The sequence below is a fragment of the Arvicanthis niloticus genome, chromosome 21 (genome assembly GCF_011762505.2).
Source record: "Arvicanthis niloticus isolate mArvNil1 chromosome 21, mArvNil1.pat.X, whole genome shotgun sequence".
Classification (NCBI taxonomy): domain Eukaryota; kingdom Metazoa; phylum Chordata; class Mammalia; order Rodentia; family Muridae; genus Arvicanthis; species Arvicanthis niloticus.
The window spans coordinates 47,729,841-47,737,931 of record NC_047678.1 but is presented as its reverse complement, the minus strand read 5'-3'; the positions used below and the strand labels follow the sequence as shown (position 1 = coordinate 47,737,931).

The 8,091-nt window shown below is 40.3% G+C and overlaps 1 long non-coding RNA gene across 1 annotated transcript in view; it reads right to left on the bottom strand.

The window, feature by feature from the left end:
• Window positions 1-1,070: 1,070 nt before the first annotated feature.
• Window positions 1,071-8,091, bottom strand: part of LOC143435362 (uncharacterized) — a 49,822-nt gene continuing 42,801 nt past the window's right edge. Inside the window, exons 4-5 of the long non-coding RNA XR_013105599.1 lie at window positions 4,655-4,795; window positions 1,071-1,658 (exon numbers count right to left, since the gene is read on the bottom strand). This is a non-coding gene — a long non-coding RNA (uncharacterized LOC143435362). The remainder of the gene's footprint in view (window positions 1,659-4,654; window positions 4,796-8,091) is intronic.

Below are 8,091 nucleotides of genomic sequence, written 5' to 3'. Positions count from 1 at the left end.
CAACAAATCTGGGGGTGGGGGCAGAGCCATCCAAACACCTTGACATTGGACACAGAACTACAGAACTGGAGCTTTGCCAGCTCGGTTTCGGTTCTACTTTGGTTCAGCATTTCCTTGCCATGTTTAAAGAAACGTGCATTTTTGTGCCATCATGTGTTGGAAATATGTAATTGACACTGGAGTTTGATTTTGCAGAGCTACAGTTAAGAGATTGCCTTGAGTCTCTTAAGGTTTGGTTCTTGACCTTTTGAACAGTGTTGAGACTTAAAGACAACGGGGGCTTTTAAATTTGGATTAAATGCATTTTTTGCGCTATAATATGACTTCAAGGGTATGGGGGCCAAGGGTTAGACTGTGGTGGATTGAGAATGGCCCTCATAGTTTTATATACTTGGATACTTGGTTCTCAGTTGATGAAAGCGTTTGGGACAGATTTAGGAGGTGTAACTTTGATGGAGGCAGTGTGTCATTATAAGTGGGCTTTGGGGTTTGCAAAGCCATGCTAGCATCCTTTGCTGCTCTCTCCTTAGGGATTATGATGTGAACTCTCAGTTATTGTTCCAGCTTCATGTCTACCTGCCTGCTGCCATTCTCCCCACCACAATGGCTATGATCTCACCCTCTGAAACTGTGGGCCTTGACAAACCCTCTTCTATAAGTAGCCTTGATCATGATATCTCTTTACAGAAATGGAAAAGTAACTAAGACAGCTAAGATGGGTCTTCCCTCCCAGATTTGTTGGCCACACACATTTCTCTCTCTTGGGCTGGTTCTACTTCTTGTCTGTAGCTCTCTTTGGCATATATCCTATGGTTGTAGCATCTTCAACACCTTGGGAGCTCCAACATGATCTAGGCTTCACTTCTACAGTTTGATGAAATGGCCTCACAGGTACTCCTCTGCTGCAATCCTGTTATCAGTGTATTTTCTCAAATACCTTATATCTAAAAGTTACAGCAATGGAGTGTGATAAAAATAAACATTCTTCAGTGTTATGCTGAACTAACAGAGTCTACCATGTATGTAAGCATGCTTCTTGTGGAAATAACCAGTGAAATAAAAACAAGAATCCAAGTGAAACTCAGTATCATTTATTCAGAACCTGCTATGCAAAGGAAGCTGGCCATTCTCATTCCCTTTCAGGAGAAACTAACAAAGGATCTGATTTCCCTGGTTTGGAGGCAACTGGAAGAGGCAGAGGAACTCTACTGTAGAAAGTAAACACCTTGGGGCAAAAACATGCATGACAAGATGCCATTTGGGATTGACACTGTTTTGAAGCAAGTGTTACACATTTGTTAATCTGGCGTAAAGACTCCAGCTTTTGGGTTATATGCTGTTTGAATTGGAACACTCTGGTGTACCATTGAGAATGAGAAGGCATTGGCAATACAGCTTATTGTCTTTGTCTGTTAAGGCGTTATCTCCTGAGTCCTAGCTGATTTCGATCTCATCATGTAGCTGAGGATGACTTTGAACTCTTGGTCTTTCTATCTCTTCTTCCATGTGCGATAATTACAGGCATATGCTGTCATGCCCGGAAAGGCTTGTTCTTAAAAGGTTGAGCCCTTCATTTGCTTCTGGCTTCAAAGGATGGTGAGGAGACTTGGGTTATAGCTGAACTTGAATATGTTCTGCTTCAGTTAGTTCTTCTACACCTGTGAAAATTTCAGGGCACAGAATGTTGAGTATGGTATCAAGTTCTGCAGTGAAACCATGCTTCATATAAAAACAAGAAGGAAGACCAGGCAGAGCATCCATTCAACTGTTGATGGACACATTGACTCTGTAAATTTGTTATTATGAATACTATCACATGAAATATGTAAGTGAAAATCTCTCCATGTGTATTGATTTGGAGTATATCCTTTTCAGGATATAACTGGATGCTACAGTGGTTCTGTGTTCAGCAGTGTTGATGTCTATAGCAGACAAACTGTGCATCTGGTAAATATTTTTTCCAACATTGTCACCAACAATCTACAGGGTTGCTGCAAACCCATAAACATTTTGACGACACCTTCGCATAGTTTTAAATTAACAGAATGGAAGAAATGCAAATAAATATTTATTCTAAAAAGAATAATCTCAAAAAACTTCATAGAGAAAAATCCATTTTTGCATATATGTGTTTATGAGAGTGTGTGAAGGCCAGTGGTCAGTGTTGGGCATCTTCCTCTAATTTTCTACTTTATTTTTTAAGACAGTGTTGCTTCCTGAACCTAGAGTTTGTTTCATAGGCTAAGTTCAAGAGTCTCAGGTATCCCCCGTCTCTGCCTCACCAACTCGGGCATTATAGTCAGACCTTTCTCTGTCTGGCTTTTTTTTTTTTTTTTTTTTTTTTTTTTTTTTTTTATAAATCTGGAAGGGAGGGATGAGCTGGAGGAGTTTGCACTTACAGGCTTTCCTTCTTATATTCTAGTCCTAGCCCTAGAAAGAGCCATTCTTAACACTCCTACAACATTCGAGGACATCACCTTTTCAATACCAATGCCGTTTATCCTGGTGGCTGCTTTAAAGAAAATAAATGTCCTTATCAGGTGTGAGTGAAACATTTTTAGACTTTTGCTGAAAGATGTACTTTGTAACTCAGCGGCAGAGAAACGCAGACGATTAGAACTGGAAGAAACACTGGAAATGATCAATCCTTCCCTGTAGCTGAATTACAAGCTAGTTGAGATCTCAGTACCCTCAGTGTTGTGGCTGAAAATGTGTGGCCTCTGATCTGAGGGCTGAGTCTGACTGCAGATCACACTGCATTCAGGAATATGCTGACCGACCTCTGTGGGCACTTTCAGCAGGCTCTCCCTGCTTCCTCCACAGCTTGCCTTTTACCCACTTTCTCTAACACCCTTGTTTTCACATAAATTTCTCCAGGGTAATGCAAATCAAGATTTCCCCACCTTGATCTTGGCCTAGAAAAAGATAGTTCACCTTATCTGGTCCCTAGTATGTCCTAGTTGACTGGTCTCAGAGTCCATGCCTTTGACTCATTCAAGAATTCAGTTTGTCTTAAAAGCCAAGAGTTATGTTATGTACAATGCATTACAAGCAATAGCCAAACACAAGGCAGCATTACTTTTGAAGTTGGATTATATATTGAACTTGGGAAGGTATTGCTTCTTAACAAAATATGAGTATGAAGCCCAGTTTCATTTTTATACATTTCACCTTCAAAAACACCCAAACCACCTGCGATCGGAATTCCAGCCACTTCAAAGTGGCAGACACTTGCTATTGATATCCGTTGGCTCCAGAATCTCTGTATTCTTCAAAGATAAAAAGCCTTTATATGATTCAGTTGGATATGTTAAATAAAATTTCTACCCATGCAGCCAATTCTATATACAATGACCAAGAACTGAGAGCAATATAATAATAATGATAAAAAACTTCAAACATTCTCCTTAAATTTATGCATGACATGACACGATGTCTAGTTTGCATCTCAAACTACTATAGTAAATAAATAGTGAAAGGAGATAAAATAAATGTCGTGGTTTGAATGAGTATGGCCCCTGTAGACTCATGTGTTTGAATCCTTAGCCCATAGAAAGCGGCATTATTAGGACTTGTGGCCTTGTTGGAGTAAGTGTGTTACTTTGGGGGCAGGCTTTGAAGTCTCTTATGATCAAGCTCTGCCTGTTGTGACACATTCTCCTCATGGGCCTTCAGATCCAGATGTACAACTCTCAGTTCCTTCTCCAGCACCATGTCTGCTTGCACACTGCCATGCTTCCTACTATGATGATGATGGACTAAACCTCTGAACTGTAAGCCAGCCCCAGCTAAATGTTTTTCTTCATAAGAGTTGCTGTGTTCATAGTGTCTCCTCACAGCAATGGAAACCCTCACTAAGACAAAGAATATCCAAGCCCAGTGGTTAATTCATTGAGGAAAAGCTTTAGTTCTTAAGCCAGCTCCTAATGCTGCTGTGGACAGACAATAGTAGATAAATGTTGCTCTGTGGCCCAGGCTCTGTGTAGCACGGTTGTAGAATGTCTTTCCTTTTGAACTTGGCTGCTGAATTCTACTTGGTGTCTTCTAAAAATTTCTTTCTCCTGTGATTTTTATAAAGTAGACTTTGGATTCAAGGCAGCACCCATCAACAAATATACGTGCACCACAAAGGAGAGCTAGGTCTATAATTCTTAAATTCCTAGTTGGCATATTAAATATGTACAAACAGATCAAATTGACCTTAACTATATGTTTTAACTTAACTCAATAGCCCAAATATAATCATTTTGATGTAGAGTCAATATAATCATAATTAATGAGAAAGATTAGCTTCTTATTTGATTCTAGGCTTCAGAAATCCATCACATATTGTGAGTGTGCACTGCATCTCACTTTGTTCTAGTCACACTTGGTCAGCCAGCATGCACACCAGCAGCTACAACAACCTGGGTCCCTATTACATCAGAATGCAAAAGCAATTCCTTAACTGATTTAAATGGATTCCTCACCCTACCTTACATGAAATGATTCATTATGTCTGTCTGCTTTGTTATTTAATTTAGTAGAGATACAGCTTTCTTATCACAGAATCAATTGCTCACAATTACCCCCTTTAAGGAACATAGAACCCATGAAGCCAACTAGAAAATATGGTTAAACAAACAATTTAAAGCTGCAGAAACCAAAGACCAACCTGATGCCATAGATTTCTTTATAGACATGGTGTAAGTCCCGGCACAGCACTGAGTCTTTCTCAGGGTGAGCTTTTAAGCATAAGAATCATGTCCAGGGTTGACATGCTTCAGTTACGAAGAACAGTTAGCCAGAAGCAGAACTGCAGAAGCCAAAAAGCAAGGTTAGTACCTTTAGAGATTTTCCCACAAAAAAAAAAAGGACTTTGATGGATTAGGTCTTTGATTTCATTTTGGCAGGTGGCACTGTCTACATGACGAGCTTTGTGGACTGAATGGTATTTCTATTGTGAAGTCTGTTATGCGAAGTTCTGGGACCTACCAAGGTCTGGAGTTACTAAGCACTGTTACACTTACTGTCTTGAGAATAAACATTAGATCGTTTTCTTTAATGTGCAGTAATATTTGGATAGCAAACTTGTTAACAAACTGTGTGCTAGGCATATAGCATGCCCTCAGACTGGTGGTAACTATGTTTCTATATGGGATTGATTCCCACTGAATTCAACCGGGGACTAATTGGGCTTGCACACTTTGCATTCTTCATACCCATTCTGATGAATCAGCTTAATGGTCTCTCAATGGAGCATGCATACCCTTGAGTAGGAGGGTAACAGGACCACTGAAGGAGGCTTCTGACTAGCTTCCTTCACGTAGCACAGGGATAAGGGGAGAAAGAAAAGAAGGGCTCTGGGGAGAAAGGGGGCTTATCTTAGGTGTCCCTAAAGAAAGTTCTATCATCTCCTTTTGTTTTTTTTTTTTCATGTATGCATTGCATATGTATGAGGGCCCATCCCCCCAAAGGGTTCTGGAAGCAAGACTTATCTTTGGAGCTGGTCAAACTCAGAACATTGAAATATACCCAAGATTTTACTGGGTGGGCTATATATGAAGGGTGAATGGCTGCTCCGTTTCTTTGTTGAATTCTCTACCTAGCAATGGGAATTGAAATGGCCTTGTCAAGATCTTCCAAATTCTTTGATGTGGTTTCATGGCTTATCATAAAATAATATTTTGCTTGCTTTCTGGTGTTTCGAGAGCAGATTTGGGCCCAAGGTATAAATCACCATTGAAGGGAAGAAGGGATGAAGTGTGCCTTCGTTAATGAGGGTGTGATTTTTGTTTACAGACTCTGCCATAAAGCCTCACAGCATTTTTACTAGAGACTGCTTTCCACTTGCCTCACATAGAACCTCTCTGTTCTGCCCTGCTGGAAAAGCAGTGACACCCTAAGATCTACCCTCATATTTCATTCTACGTTGTAAATGGGCTTTTCTCTGAGATGGCACTGCTCTGAGCACATCTGGTATATGAGCTCTGGGTTGGAGCACTAGTTCATTTGTTCGTTTTATGGGTAACAGAGGTGGCAGAGTTGTGGTTGTAGAGCGGGCACGCCATTTAGCCCTTCTTTATGTTTGTTTGAGTAGCATGTCCCTCACAGGACCATGGAATTACAGTGGAGAGAGAAGAGCTTTGATTCAAATGGCTGGGACCAGTTTTTCTAAGTCAGCTTTGTAAGCTTGGAGACATTGACATTCAGAAATCTCCATGGTGATACCCTCATCCCGTGTCATATCAGCTAAGGATGCATTTCATGTGAGGGTCCCTAGACGAGTCAACGAATGATGTGCCACTATATATCCTTATGACCCAGTGGTGTCCTCCTGTGGCACCCGATCAACAGTTCAGGAGTCTAGCTTTTCAGTATCAGCATCCAGTTTGAGTACTACTGGAGAAGCCATCAAAGTGCACATATAAATGCCTCTATCAGTTGACTCTATTCAACCAATGCAGGTCTCCTGGGTTATATGACAACCCTTCTCTTTTATAGATAAGTTTCTTTCCTTTTCCTGCCTATGATGTTTTATAATTGATTTTTATCAAATTCTATTTACTATGAACTCTTGGTCCGAGGAACTGATAAAACAAACAAACAAACAAACAAACAAACAAACAAACAAAAAGATGTAGTGGGAACATGGTGGGACTTCTCTCAATTTCCTTTACCTTATACTTATTTTACCCCCCCCCCTCTTGTTTTTCTTATGTGATGGGGCATTCTTACTCAGGGATAGTCCTTCTGGCTCTCAGCCTCTCTCAGGCCTGTAGAACCTGGTCTATTATTTATACTTTTCATTATATTTAACAAGTGGCTCCTATTTCTAGTATCTCCACCTTAATACAAGATACCCTCCTTAGGTTCTAATTCCTGCCTAGATAATAGTCTCTGTTCTCACCTTTCCTTCACCACCAAGCATCTCAGGGAAGCTCATTCCCTGGTTTATTTTCTTTACTCTCGAACTGAAATTTGACTTCTATTCTATATCTTCTTGGAACACCGTATGTTCCCTCTCCCCACCTACCATCTTCTATGAACTTGTTATAAAACCCAGTAGTTACACTTCCAGGTGTTCACCTTGGTTAGCCTTTCTGTGCCTAAGAATGTTCCCACCTGTTTAAAATGGTCTTTTTACCTCATTTGTTATGAAATTTGTGAAATTTCATACCCTCTTGATTCTATACTGCCTCTTTGCTAATGTATATTCAGCATTCTTTCCTGTATCGCTTTCCTCTATATTCCTAGTATATGATATTATAAATTCCTATTATGTGGTATTCTCTATACATTTTGGTCTGGGATTTTGTCTCTTCTTAGTTGTGTATAATTTTTCCCATTGACCACATCAACTTGCAGTTTCACCTAGGGATACTGAAGCCTATACCTAGGTCTCCAGTCTAGCTCTTACACCATAACCAAAGCTGCTACAAAATGTTTGTCCACAAGACCACTTACATGTCTCCGGCGCCTCTCACAGGCAGTGTGATTTATAGAACGCATCCTCCAGCACTAGTTTCTTCTCAATTATCTTTGGGAATGAAGAAATCTAATTCCCACTCTGTCTGCAAAAGCACAGAACTAGCTGTTGCCTTACGGTGGATTTAGGTTCTTTGTTTTTTCAGGAGTGTGTGCCACCACCGCACTGAATCAACTCCAACTCCTATTTCTTTCACTTCCTCATCTCTCTTGGGCCTGCCAGTTACAGGCCACTGAAGTATTGCTGAACTTAGGCTATGCCAATCCTCTGACCTGTTTCATTTTAGAACTCAGATGAAGCACTCTGCAGCAAAACACAAGACTGAACATTGTATTCCATGATTAAAACTCAAAATTCCACATTTCTTTATTGGGAGATTCTAGCTTATTATAATACCCCCCTCTGCTTCATTTTATGGATGTAAAAGTTTCTATTCTTCCATGCTGAGATTTGTGATTTGGTGACTAAAGAGTTAACACCCTGGAAGTGTACTTTCTTCCTGGCACATCCGTCTGTATTTTCTTTTTCCCAGAACATCTTTCTTTTTGCCTCCCCAAGTCATCTTGATGTTCTTTACTTCCTCCAACAAATGTTTCTAGGAAGTCTTTGTTGACACCCTGAGG